The sequence below is a fragment of the Sus scrofa genome, chromosome 8, assembly GCF_000003025.6.
Source record: "Sus scrofa isolate TJ Tabasco breed Duroc chromosome 8, Sscrofa11.1, whole genome shotgun sequence".
Taxonomy (NCBI): Eukaryota; Metazoa; Chordata; class Mammalia; order Artiodactyla; family Suidae; genus Sus; species Sus scrofa.
In genome coordinates, this window is record NC_010450.4 from 68,391,456 (window position 1) to 68,406,199 (window position 14,744).

The following is a 14,744-nucleotide window of genomic DNA, read 5'->3' on the forward strand; positions in this document are numbered from 1 at the left end:
AAGGAGAATTGAAAACTTACAGAACTAGAAAATGCTGTTGAAAATTTAAAAATCAGTTGTGTTTTTAAAAAATCAAGAAGGAAAATGAAGTTAAGGAAATCTCACAGAGAAAAGAACAACATAAGATAATTACAGGAAAAAAGATCAATAAAAGTGATGCAACATGTACCTAATAGAGACTTCTCCAGAGGTTTTATGATCCATGGCTCTTTATTTGTATTTAAGAACCAGGAACTAAAAAGCTGTCCAAATGTCCCATGTATGTGTACAAATCTTGTTGTCTCATGGGACATAGGACAATATGCATAAGAACTGCAAAATATCTATAGGTTCTCTTTCAGGAGTATCAGTTTCCAGAGGGAGAAAATTTCTGGTTTCCTATTGAGGTGGTATTTTCTTCTTCTTCTTCTTCTTCTTCTTCTTCTTCTTTTTTTCTTTTTTTTTTTTTTTTGGCTGCCCCTCAGCATACAGAAGTCCTAAGCCAGGGATCAGATCCAAGCTGCAGTTGTGATTTATGTCACAGCTGTGGCAACACTGGATCCTTAAACCCACAGTGCTGGACCAGCCAGGGATCTAACCTGAGTTCTTGGTGCTTCGGAGACCTGGCAAGGTTAAGGGTCCAATGTCGTCTGAGGATGCAGGTTCAATCTCTGGCCTAGGTTAGTGGGTTATGCATCCGGTCTTCTGGCAGCTGTGGTGTGGGTCACAGATGCGGCTCAGATCCAATGTTGGCCATAGCTGAGGCATAGACCACACACAGCTGAAGCTCTGGCCTGGGGAACTTCCATATGCTGCAAGTGCAGCTGTAAAAAGAAAAAAAAATTATTGCCAATTTTCTCATGCTATCTTCTCTCCTAGTATATTTGTCCTCTGATACTTAAAACGTTTTGATTTTTTTCTTGGTGAATAAAGGGTGAATCACTACCCATTGTGGTGATTCATGAGGTCAATCTATGTGTTCAACCTCTCAAATAACTGGAAAATATTGTTGTTAAATAGACCAGTGTACCACAACTCGAGCTGCCTAGTAAAATAAGAGGATAACTTCATTAAACAGCCACCTATTTGGGGGCAATTTTATAAAATACATGAGACTCAAATCAGATTTAAATCCCATAATTTGAGCTGCCAATAATGAAGGTTTTTTTTTTCTTTTTTAAAAACTTCCCTCCAATAGCTCAAAGCAACATAGACTTAAGGGTTTTGGTTTTAATACAGAAGAGATGTGCAATTTTGTCTAATTAATCTTAAGCCAAAACATAGCTGAAGAAATCTGATAGTGGAAAACGCGTGAAAAATACATAACAATTGCCAGGTATTAGATTTTACTAACTCATATATGTCCTATGACTGGACAAACATTATCCCTATCTTACAGATAAGGGGTCTGTATTAGTCAACCAGAGCTGCCATAACAAAATAGCACAGACTGGGCATTAAATACCTGAAATCTGTTTTCTCATGGTTCTGGAGGCTAGAGGTTACAGACTGAAGTGCTGGTCATTTTGTTACTGGTGAGACTCTGGTTGGTTTGCAGTTGGCCACTTCTCACTGTCCTCACATGGCCCTTTCTCTCCTCACATGAGGAGAAAGATTTGTCTCTCCTTCTTTTATAAAGTTACCAGTCCTGTGTGATTCGGACCTTGTCTTTGAGATCAGCTACCCTCAATTACCTCCCTAATGCTCAACTTCCATTGGGGGTTAGGACTTAATCCCCAATAAATAAATGAATTTTAGGGGGGAACAATTTAGTCCACATAGAGTCTGAAGCCAAGGAGAGGGTCCCACAAAGCATTAAGTGCATTAAGAGCATTTTGGCTTCAAGAGTTGAAATAATTCAAATAATTCAGCTATAGTGCCTCAATAAAGACTTGATTGGTCAAATATTTTTTCAAAAAAATATTGTTGAGGGAATGACTTAATCATTACCAGTGGCATTTTCCTATCTCAGCGTGCAGCCTGTGGAGGAGGTTTCTTGCCAGCCAGCACAGTAGCTTCCTCATTTAATCAGTAAGACAGAGCATATCTAAGGCCTTTGATCATCATGATGTGAAAATGTGTTGGATTTTTGGCAAAAAGTTTTATTATGCAGAAAGACTCAGGCAAAGAAATCTTTTGTGTGTGTTTATGTATCTGTTGGGAAATCAAGTACATGAATGGATGAATTACCTTAATACTATTTAATGGTTTAGGAGAATGGGATAATATTTTCCATTTCCTTCCAGTAGGTTGGTTATTAAGAGGAATGTTCCAAATTGAATCTTTTAAAATGAAATTAGCTTTTTTTTTTGAATAGGTGATATATCCATGATGGAAAAAACCTCAAAAGATATAAAAAAATATAGAGTGAAAAATAAAATTGTATCCTATCCCTGTCCCCCAGTTAGCGAGTTTCTGTCTCCAGAAGCATAGGGGTTATAGTTTCTTAGTGCCTGGGTTAATTTTTAATTGTATAATTAGTCAAGCTGTTATGTCACAGTCCTAACTTTAAAAATATAAACCTAGTCAAATAGATTGCAAAAAGAAGAGCATGATCATTCTGTCTCTGTTAGGATGTGCCTGGTGTAAAAAATAACAATCACAAAACTAAAAGTGAATAAACCCTTAGTACTTAGTGATGATTACTTAAGGCATGACTGATGGTAGCTGTTAGTCATGCTTCCTTGATTATCTCCTGGATGATACAGAGTTTCCCAGCTAATGTGTTAGAATATAGACTTTTTCAATACAAGGAGACAAGAGCATAAGAGATTTTCACTCAAAAGGAATTGTTTAAATGTTTCTAATAAGAAAAAGTAACATTTCCTTGCTTCTTAATGCAAGTAAGAGAAGGTAGAAGAGACTGGATAAACATCATGAAGCCACTTGTGTTAATATTTTTTTGTTGTTGTTGTCTTTTTGCCATTTCTTGGGCCGCTCCCGCAGCATATGGAGGTTCCCAGGCTAGGGGTCTAATCGGAGCCATAGCCACCAGCCTACACCAGAGCCACAGCAACGCGGGATCCGAGCCGCGTCTGCAATCTACACCACAGCTCACGGCAACGCCGGATCTTTAACCCACTGTGCAAGGGCAGGGATCGAACCTGCAACCTCATGGTTCCTAGTCGGATTCGTTAACCACTGTGCCACCACAGGAACTCCCACTTGTGTTAATATGATTCTGTTTTACTTGGCAGTCTTTGGTGGCAAGTAATAGAAACTTTTAATTAAAACATTTATGGGATTTCTGGTTGTGGCTCAGTAAGGTGAGAACCCAATGTAGCCTCCGTGAGGATGCGGGTTTGATCACTGGCCTTGCTCATTGGGTTAAGGATCTAGCATTGCCACAAACTATGGTGTAGGTAGCAGATAGCCTTGGATCTGGCATTGCTGTGGTGTAGGCCAGAAGCTACAGCTCTGATCAACCCCTAGCCTGGGAACTTCCATATGCTGTGGGTGTAACCATAAAAAAACAAACAAACACTTATGCTGCTATATGAAGTCTAAAAAAAAATGTCCATCAGGTAAGGCTTCACAGTGTAGCTCAGTAAGATATATAGACTCGTATGTCCTTCAGAGACATCTGAAATATTGTTACTGTGGTTTAAGGGGAATCAATGCTGGATAGTAAATAATCCAGGCTTATTACAGGTTAATATAAGATACTGCTATTCTCATATTTAGTCTTGAGTGGGCTAGACTGTGTAATACAGAAATACTTTGAGTAGACTTGTGGGTTCAAAGCTGCTAAGCTTCTATGCTTTTCTCCTATTTATTAGGAAGGATCTGAGTCCAGATTTTAGTAGCTATTATCCAAATTTTTGTGAGCAAAAAGTGAATTTTAACACCATTTCCTATTGTTGACATGATATTAAATGAAATACTGGATATAAAGTGCTTAACACAAAATATGAATCCTATTAAACTTAGCAATAACATTGTTATTATCATCCATACAGTTATTTTAATTTCATGGCACGGTCAGGACCTTCCTCAAAACTCTCCTGGTCATGTACTCCTTCTCTAGGTTATCTGCTTAAGGAAGTCCAAGTTTATACCTTCAACTTAGAACTCTGTCCTGTGTGCTAACCTTTCTCTCAGGCCAAAACCCTTACAATTTTTCCTTGATTTTTCTTTGTTACCATCCCAATCCATCAGCAAACCTTGTTGATTCTACCTTCAAGATATATCCAGAATCTAAACTGATTCTCATACTACACTGCTGGCACCGGATAAGCCAACATCACATTGTACCAGATGGTTGCCATGGACTTCAATTTCTCATGGCTCTGCTCCAAACCTTCTAATGGCTTTCCATCTCAGGCAGGGTGCCTCTTGTGGTTACCAGCCCTGAGCTCACCTTCCATTCTGATTGCATCCCTCACTCCACTCTGACCACACTGTTCTTCAAACTCTGAAAGCATCCTTCCACTCCAGAGTCTCTATACTTGTTCTTCTTTTTTACGTGGGACACCATATTTCTGGCTTCCTCTCCCATTTCTTATATAGTTCTCTGCTAAACTATCACCATAGCAGAGTGGCTTCCACGTCCTTCTGCCTAAAATATCCTCTCTTCAGACATTGCTATCTATGATCCTGCTTTTTGTCTGTTTTCTTAATACCAACATTTGATAATTTATACATCTGTATTTTTTTAATCTGTTTTCTCTATGACAAGTAAGCTATGGAGAGAAAGAGCTTTTTTGCTATTGCTATTTAATAAATACTTAGAATTGGGCTCTCTATGTTGTAGATGCTCACAAAATGAATGCATATTTGGGGTCCGAGTATCTTTCTGGCCTTTAACCTGTGGAGAGAGCTCATCCTCAGCAGGCCGATCCTTCTATTTCAGTTGTCGTATTAGAATTAGAATTTAGCATTCTACCTGAGGACACCAGTGTGAAGGCCATGGAAAATGTGTGGTGGAGTGCTCAGAACTCTGCGTACTGCCCCACTGTTGATCCCCTTATAAAGGCAGTGGAGACAGTGTGCTGTTTCATAGCACAGAGAGAATAACACCAAAAATATTCCCTGGAATTGCATAATCTATCCCCAGGATTCCTCTGTTGTCAACATGTCAAGATTGTTTAAACTTTTTCTTGAGAATCTCAAGAAGACACCTGCTTTCAAAGCAACCTAAACTTTTATACAGGACAGGGTTACAGGGAAAGGCCAAACTATTTCTTGAGCTGCTTACTGTAAGAACGCCTTTTATTGCTCCCAAAGTCACATACACTGGAAGATGCGTGTAAGAGTTTTGCCATGGTACACATGTTTCTGTCCCCCACCCCCAAATTCATGCTGAAATGCTAACTCTGTTGTGACAGTATTAGAGGAGGGCCTTTTGGGAGGTGTTTAGACCATCAGGATGGAGCCCTCATGAATGGGATTAACGATTTTGTGAAAGAGACCCCACAGAGATTCTTAGCCACTCCTAGCATGTGAGAATTATGCCTACAATCCCAAAGGGTGCCCCCACTCTTATTTTGTTTAAATTTTTTAAAAATTATAGTTGATTTGCAACATTGTGCCAATCTCTGCTGTACAGCACAGTGACACGGTCATACACATATATACATTCCCTTTCTCATATTATCTTCCATCGTGCTCTGTCCCAGGAGATTGGATATAATTCCCTGTGCTATACAGTAGGACAGCATTGCTTATCCATTCTTAATGTAATAGTTAGCTCTTTCTTGACCACACTGGCACCTAATCTCAGACTTTCAGCCTCAAGAACTATGAGAAATAAATGACTGTTGTTTATAACTGGGAAGCCCCATGGTATTTGGTTATAGAAGCCAGAACAGACTAAGACAAGTGTTTTAGGTTGTTCTCTAACGTGCCGCATAGTGACACCCCAGAGCTACATAAAAGTGACAAACCAGTATAGACATACAACAATTGTCTTCTGCAAGTAAGCATTAATTTCAAGCTATTTCTTGGGTCTCATTTCATCTTGCTACATCCTCAATTGATATTGCTACATCATCTTTCATTCCTACTTTTTCTTTGCCCTTCAGAGTTTGAAGGAATTGTCTTTCAATAAGAGCCTTGATGTTTCCCCTCTTTAGCCTACACACTGCTTCAGGCAGCCTTTGGGACCCTCCGACTCTGGTGTGGCTTAACTTCAGTGTTCCCCAGACCTGTGATAAACACACGATTCCTTCACTTAGAGCACAGTACTCAACGCAGTTTCATTTTATATGCTACCTGCTTCTTCTTCTGGTATTTATGGTTTCTTCCAGCTTTTACACTGTCTACTTTCCAGCTACTTTTAATAGCTTCTAAATAGTAAATGGGTTTTATTCTGAAGGCAGTGCCAGTCATTTTTTACCCACTGAGCCCTAGATCCAGTAGTGATTGACCTGGTTTTATGGTCATTCAGAATATCATGTGTTTCTGTTTGGTTCAGCATACTCCACTGCTGTCCCCAACCCTCATGTCCCCTACCCCAATTCTTCCAGTCAGCACACAAACTGAAGCTTCATGCTAAATGCAGGACGGAGTTGCCAGTGCCAGAATAGTTACCATCAAGCTTGGTCTGTACAGCTGCTATAACGAAAATACAGGGGAGTTCTCATCATGGCTCAGTGGAAACTAATCTGACTGGTAATCATGAGGTTGCAGGTTTGATCCCTGGCCTCACTCAGTGAGTTAAGGACCCAACATTGCTGTGAGCTGTGGTGTAGGTTGCACATACGGCTTGGATCCTGCATTGCTATGGCTGTGGTGTAAGCCAGTGGCTACAGCTCCTATTCGACCCCTAGCCTAGGAACCTCCATTTGCTGTGAGTGTGGCCCTAAAAAGCAAAATAAAAAAAACACTGTGTGGCTTAAAAGCATATATTTATTTTTCAGTTCTGGAGGCTGGGAAATACAAGATTAAAATGCCAGCAGATCTGATAATCTCATGAACGCACATTTCCTGGTTCATAGTAGGCTTTCGTCTTTCTGTGTCTTTATGCAGTGGAAGGGGTTCTACCATCATGAACTAATCACCTGCCAAAGGCCCCACCTTCTGATACCATCACATTGGGGGTTAGGATTTCAATAGAAGAATTTGGGGGTGACACACATATTCAGCCTGTAATACTTTAATTTCTTAAATTCCTGGCCAGTAATATAGAAACAGAATAGACTAGTAGTTCAGAGTACATATCCTCAGAACCAGACTACCCTGTTTAAAAAACTGGCCCCTGACTAATTATTTGACCTTGGACTAGGTACTCAGCACTTTGATATGCCAGTTTCTTCATTTTAAAATTGTAAAGATCTACATGCATTTTTAAGGACTGAGTTAATACATGAGCAACACCCTGAAAGATATTTGGACACTCCGTAGGTTTTAATTATTAGTATTGCTTGTCATTATATTTTGTATTTCTGATCCAGTTTCAATATTTTTATTGTATACTGTAAATAGCTAGTTATTACATCTACTATATAGTGGTACATCTTTGCTGTAAATACAAAAAAAAATTGACTAATTTTCATTCATACCTAAGGATCTTAACAAAGTTTTTAAAAAAAGTAAATGTCCATTCCTAATAACTCAAGTCATTTTTATGTTCTAATAATTAATGCTTAAAATTATATTCAAATAAAATTTTTATAATTGAGGGTTTTTTTTAAGATATTTTATACCCAGAAATTTGAAAATTGGCTCTGACTACAATTTGTTTTTATGATGCTTCTCTAAGTTTTTTAACCAACTAACATGTAACCATTTCCAGGGTTCAGTCAGACTCTTTACTAGTAATAACATGGATTATAATATTTTACACAAGGGTTGTAGCCTTCAAAGCTTGTATGATTGAGATTATGCAAAATTTGATGTTAATCATAAGGAAGAATAATCAATATTGGTGTTTTTCAGTTAAATTGGCACTGCCATGTGTTGAGCATAAACACAGCTAGAAACTGAAAATGATGATTTATATTAGGGAATTTGCATTATTTCAAATCTTATGTATAAAGCAAATATTTTTATAGCATACTACATCAAATTTTAAAAATTAAAAAAGTAAAAAATATAAATGTTTTGTTTTAAATATTATTGTCACCTAAATTATTTATCTTCTATCCTTTCACTAATTCTTAAAAGCTATCAAAACAGTTTCTAGTTTTTCTTGCTTACCTGTGCCATAGTTCCAAGTAGGGAAATTTCTGGCTGGAACCTAGATAAATCTTTGTATTAGTTAGAGTTGTTTTGGTAGCTATATCAGAAATCCAACTTGAATCAGTAAAAAGGAAAATTTGTTGCATGTATATGGGAGTGTCTCATGAACAGAAGCCAGTGGGGCTGGTGGGTTCCAAGCCAAATGAGAAACAAGCACTTGAACCTCTTCCTAGACCCTGTGTCTCTTTGGCATTGGTTCATAAAATATTCTCTGTGAAAATAATCTTTTGTACTCTAGAGTGTTCTTTTGGTAGCTTCCAAGACTTCTATTTCATGACCATTAAAATTTGGGGAGTTCCTGCTGTGGTGCAGCAGGTTAAGGATCTGGCATTATTGCATCTGTGGTCTCGGTTGCAGCTGTACCTCAGATTTAATCTCTGGTCCAGGAATTTCCACATGCTGTAGGTGTGACCACAAAAAAAAAAAAAAAAAAAAAAAAAAGATTGGCATGGACTCTAATCACTAACGTGAATAAAAAAAAAAATAATTGTACTCTCACCTTTGCATCATTTAGCTTGGTTGGGAGAAGAGATTCCTCTTATCAGAAATATGGCATGTCCCTGGGTATACAGAAAGGAGGGAAATGGCTTTTTTTTTAGGGCCTACTATGTGTCATATAATATAAGAACTTTTTTTTTTTTTTTTTTTTTTTGATCCTCAAGACAGTCTTTGGGATATATTACAAATGAAGATGTTGAGATTTATTGAATTTAGGTGATTAGCCCAAGGAACTATGACTTTCCTATATTCTTTTTTTTTTTTTTTTTTTTTTTTTTTTTTTTGTCTTTATTAGGGCTGTACCAGCAGCATATGGAAGTTCCCAGGCTAGGAGTTGAATTGGAGCTGTAGCTGCTGGCCTATGCCATAGCAACACAGAATCCAAGCTGTGTCTACAACCCACACCACAGCTGATGGCAACGCTGGATCCTTAACCCACTGAGAAAAGCCAGGGACCAAACCCACATCCTCATGGATCCTAGGCAGGTTCGTTACCCCTGAGCCACGATGGGAACTCTGACTTTCCTATATTCTGATTACACTGATTACATTGATAGCCCCAGTGAAAGGCCATTTTATACACATGCCTGTTGTCCTATAACTTTGTAGTCAACCACTGTCTGACTCTGGGAGGGTCTTGTGACTTGCTTTATCTAACAGAATCTGGCAGAGTTGGCATGTGTTAGGTGTAAGCCTTTGTATACTCCTGCTTGCTCTCTGAATCAGATGGACTTGCTTGCCATTGTACCTCAGCTTTGCTGTAATAACTTTCCTAATCCAGTCTGTTTGAATGATATGAGGGACATGAGTCCAGTCCATGGCCTGGACCTGTGTATCCCCAAACTGAATCATGGATCTGGATTCCAGTAAAAGCTATGATTGATGTTAGGCTCAGGGGAACACCCCTATGACCATTAATTGTAGGTCTCCACCAGGCCTTGTGTCTCCATTCTAAAGAATGCTCAGGGCAAGAGTGACGCTGTGTATTGTACGGCCCCTTTGGTTGGTCACTCAAGGAGGAGAGTGGTAAACTATACGGCAGGCTGATGTCTATACTCCTAAGCAGATGGCTCATGAGGACCCTACAACATACTTCTGCTGCTTCTGCCTATGCCTCTCTTTCAAAAAAAAGACACAGGTACCCAAAATGAATCAAGGTCATACATGCCTCTGAACAACTAAAGCCACAGTATATAAGACCTTACCAAGGCACTCCTTTTCCCTCTGTTTTAGACATTATTGATAGTGAGTGAGGCATCCATTGCACTTCTGAAAACATACAAAGCTGGGCTCTTGGACAAGTCATTCAGGGGAAACTCTCATCACCCTTACTGGCCTCCGGCTACAGGCCTCATCGAGTGCCATAATGGTTCAAATTCAGTGAAGTTAAACATGGTACCTTTCAGTTATCATTAATCAAGTGTCAACTGCAATAAGGAATCTGACCTCATTTTTTTGATGATTTTCTGCTGACGGTTTTTTAGCCTCACTACTTTCCCTTTTTCTGGCCCATATCTGGACAACAATTTGATAGGAAATTGGGAGTGTTCCCTCCTTTGGTGTTGGTGGGAAATTCAAACCACATTTGTAGTAACCCAAACCCCAGTCCCACCTTCCAAGCATCACAAAAATCCAAGCCCATACCAGTCTCCTCTCCCTGATCTCTTGAGCTATTTTTGGACAGGCTTGGGCACTTACCCCAGCCTCCCCAGAAAGTTTCTTTATGTGAGTAATAAACCTTTCATACCTCTTGGTGATTGTATGATGTTACCAGTCTCAATACCCAAACCAAATTTGTGCGTGTGGTTCCATCCATCTTCTGCTTGGTGACAACATAGACATTTTTAAGTAACAGGTTTCTGCCTAGGATATAAAACCCATTCTGAGTTCTCTTTTAAAATAAATGTGGTATTTTCATCCCGTATCTGAGATATCCCTTATAAAGGATGGTCCCTGAGTGTTAGCAAAATTGGCTGAACTTCATATATAGTCATCTTAACAGTGGGCGCCCTGGCTATTGCCTAAAATCTTGTAATGTAGGGTATCTTATTTATAGAGGAATATACTGCAGATTCTTATATATTTCTTGGAAGTGTTATATTTTGTTACAAAAACCCACCAATAGTTTACCTTTTATGGATACAGCATGTTCCCATCCAAATTAGGCAAACAGAGGCATTATTGAAAATCCAACTATAATGGAAAAAATAAAAATCATTAAGAAAAAAGAAAATGCTAATGGCATTCATGACAGATGTAATATAGCAGTTTAGGTGAAAATTGTATGAAACATGATTTTTTTTTTTGAATTAAGATACCTAATATCAATCCATGCCATTGCTAATTTTATGTGGGAGAGTGATTTTGTCCAATGAAAATTAGATTAAGAGTAAATATTATTCTTGCTTAGGTGGTTTTCCTTGAGTATATTCTTATTGAAAAATTACCATCTTTTTAAGTTTCAGGCATCCAGTGAGCTCTGAAGAACAGAACATAAAAGCCTTTCTGGTTGTTACTATATTTTAGTACTTGTCTTTGGCCAAACTAAAATGAATACAAACTACAAAGTGAAAATGACTGCTTTATTTCTGGGGTTTTCTTTAAGAGTAGAGTACCCTGTAGGAAGACATTGTTTGGCCCTCATACTTGAGGCCCGAGTGGGAACCAGGATGGTTTGGATAAGAGGAAGTCTCAGGGCATGTTCTGAACTATTTCTGGCCAAGGAGTTTTGGTTACTGAGGTGTGGGACTTGAAGATATCCACCCACACTATGTGAGCCAGGGACAGAAAAAAATGTCTCTTTCATTGTAGCAGAAATTATCCTCTCATGCACAGGAAATTGGAAAGTTGGAAAGAATGGAATTGATTGCTTTATGTGCTTTTGGAGAGTAAAAAGAGAACATGGGACAGAAATCCTTTATCACCCACAAAAGAATCTCTTTTGCATTAAATAAAGTTTTTCCTATAATCTCTAGCAAGCCTTCCATATCAATTTGTCTGGTTTTTCAATCTGGCTTTTCTGTTCAAGTTCAGGTGATTTCTCTGACCTGCCTCATCTCCCATTTTTTGTGGCAGTTCTCATTTTATGTCTGATTGCAGTCATTCTCATAGGAGTCATCTTTCTTAGATTTATATACCTGTATGTTTCTTTAAAGAGCTTTAGGTGCTTCCATATGCTGTGGATTATCTCATGGCTGATATAGTAAATTCCTAGAATAGGTGGACAGGTCATCTTCCTATTCAGAATTTATTATAAGATAATGGAATTCTTTCTCAAACACTTTTTTTTTTCCCCTAGCTTGAGGCTTATACAACTCTTGGTAGAATATTTTCATATCTTAACTAAATTGATTTCCTGAGGTGATCTTATAAGAGGCTTATATTTTGCAATTTTGAAGCAAGGTTTAAATGAAAAAAGAATCATGGTATTTTAGGCATCATTGATTTCTAGTCTTCTAAGCAATGATAATTTTGAACATAAAGAAATTCTCATAAAGCAATTTTTCACTTCAAAATAAGTTAGTCATGGATTTTTCAGAAAACAGTTACACTTAAAATAATGTGGTACAGACCCTTGGATTAACCAGAAATATAACTCTGAAATGAAAATCAATTGCATAGTCTTTTGAAGATAACATAAAACTTTACAGTTTTAAATCTCTTCTTTTTATGAGTAAGTTTATGATTTGAGAATTTGTCTGAAATCTTACTTTATTTGAAAATGTCCCATACCATAGTCATATGATTTAATGTTATATTCATAATATATCTATCAGGCAAATTTACTTATGTATAACTAAAAGGTAATATTTATGTCAGTGTCATATTCATAATATTAGTTTGTTGGATCTATAGAAAATGATACATATCAATTTCATTTAAAGTAACAATTATCAGGAGTTTCTGTCATGGCTCAGTGGAAACGAATCTGACTAGCCTCCATGAGGATGCAGGTTCAATCCCTGGCCTCGCTCAGTGGGTTAAGGATCCAGCATTGCCATGAGCTGTGGTGTAGGTCACAGACACGGCTTGGATCTGGTGTGGCTGTGGCTTAGGCCGGTGGCTACAGCTCCGATTTGACCCCTGGGAACCTCCATATGCTGTGGGTATGGCCCTAAAAGACAAAAAAAGTAACAATTATCAAATACTAATCACTTAGAAATCACAGAGTGTACGGGTTGCAATGCATAGTCCTGAGCCCTCACCCAGACACTCCAACTGAAAAAAAATCTGAAATTGGAAAGAATATCAGAAATCTACATCATTCAGAAAGAATTCAAGAATTCTAAGTGGGTGGGGACCAGGCTTTGAAACATAGCTTCTCAAGCCTTACTGTGAATACTAATTACCTAAATTGAAGGTTTGGATGGAGTAGATCAGGGATAGAGCCTGAGATTCTGCATTTTGAATCAAATCTAGAGCATTTTGGATGGTAAGCCCTTTAAGCAGCTGATCCATAGGGTCAAACATTTTGAGTGACAGTAGTTCTCTTAATAAACTGTGTTCTGTAGGAGGTAATTACGGATATTGGCTTTACATACAGTTCTGTCTTTTTAGGATCTTTTTGTATTTCTCACATATATTTACTTTTTAAACATTTTTCACTCATTTACTAAATATTGAGTGTGTGTTGGGGATAGGCACCTAATATGGTGAGAATGATGCATCTTGACTTCTGTGATAGCAGAGAGTAACACAGACCATTTTTGTGGTACTAATTTTATTTTTGAGTTCTGAGATAAATCTTTGGTTCCTTGAGAAGAGGTAAAACATGTTGGAAATGTAAAGACTCTGTCAATCTAGGTCATGTTGAGAACCTGGTGAGAAGAAAGGCCAGGCATCTCAAAGAGATGAGATGAAGATGAACCAAAGAAAGTCTGGTTAGAGACTGAAACAGTTGGCATTTCTATGCTTAGAGGGCAGCCCTGCCTTGATATACAGCGATTCGCCTGCTTTGTTCAACTCCAGTGACCCACAAATGTCTTAGAAATCAGAAGAGATCTGGACTTTCCATTCCTTTTGACCCCCTTGTTGTTTTTCCAAGTTCTTTTGATTTAGTTTTTGCTTCAGGCATTTCTGATGGCTAGATCAACACGACTGTATAGTAATAAAAAGTTATTGTGAAATCATTTCCTTGTTACATTTTAGCTTCGGCTTAAGGCTCTATGATGCATTACGACTATCCCCAGGCTGTCCTCTCATGGTGTTGGTGGCCTGCTTTTTAGTGAGGACAGGGGACTCGGGCAAACTTAGAAAGGGGAGGTTTGTCTTTGGGTCTCATGGTCCAGTTTTCATTAGCATTCCATTCTCTTCTCCTTGGTACACTGGTCTTCTCCAGAGAGCTGGGTGTGATCTGATCCTTGGCAGTGTGCCCTCAGTGGTGTGAAAGAAACATCAGACTAGCTCTAGCTCCCTACCCACTAGCTGTGTGGCATTGGGCCCATGCCCTTTAACCTTAATGCTCACTGTAACTTAGACTCTGAGTTCAGAAGACTGATTCCTGGATCGGTATCTTAGTTGTTGGTGATCTTAGATTTTTTGCTATGATTGAGGTTCCTCATCCATAAAATGGTGAGACATACTTATGAAATGCCTATCCTATATTAAGAAGATTTAAGTTAAGTAACATCTGAAAATTAAATATTTCCAAAGTGACTGTACTTGACCTGGTAGATAGAGAATGCTTAATAAATGGCAGGAGTCCAGATGCTGTGGTGGTAGGAGTGGTGGTTGTTATTGGTATTTTTATTATAAATATGAGACAATACATATAAAATACCCAACTTATATAAGTTAATTTTGGGGAACTCTTTTGTGGCACAACAGGTTAAGGATCAAGTGTTGTCACTGCAGTGGTTTTGGTCACTGCTGTGACACAGGTTTGATCCCTGACCTAGGAGCTTCCACCTGCTGCAGGTATTGCCAAAAAAAATTTTTTTTAATCAATATTGGATGGAGCTCTTCAACTCTTAGATATCTTATGTTACATAAGCATTCACCTATATAAGAAAAGTACAGGGTGATAAGCAATGAGATTCTGTTGTGTAGCACTGGGAACTATGTCTAATCACCTATGATGGAGCATG